Here is a 229-nt window from a genome sequence, read left to right on the forward strand (position 1 = left end):
GGCCACTGCACTCCAGTCTGGGCGACAGAATGAGACTCCAACTCAATAAATAAATAAATATACATTTTAAAAAAGAACTCTGATTTAACAAATTTGACATTCTTATTCTCCAGACAATTTTCAATTCTTCCTGGGTTTTAAGAAGCAACAAATTAGAAATAGTAAGTCAGAGAAAAGTGGAAAGTCTGTTGTAATTAAACAAGCTGCTACCAGAGAGCAGTAACTGCTA

This window comes from Carlito syrichta, unplaced genomic scaffold (assembly GCF_000164805.1).
Source record: "Carlito syrichta isolate Samal-C Ts95f unplaced genomic scaffold, Tarsius_syrichta-2.0.1 Scaffold104742, whole genome shotgun sequence".
Lineage (NCBI taxonomy): Eukaryota > Metazoa > Chordata > Mammalia > Primates > Tarsiidae > Carlito > Carlito syrichta.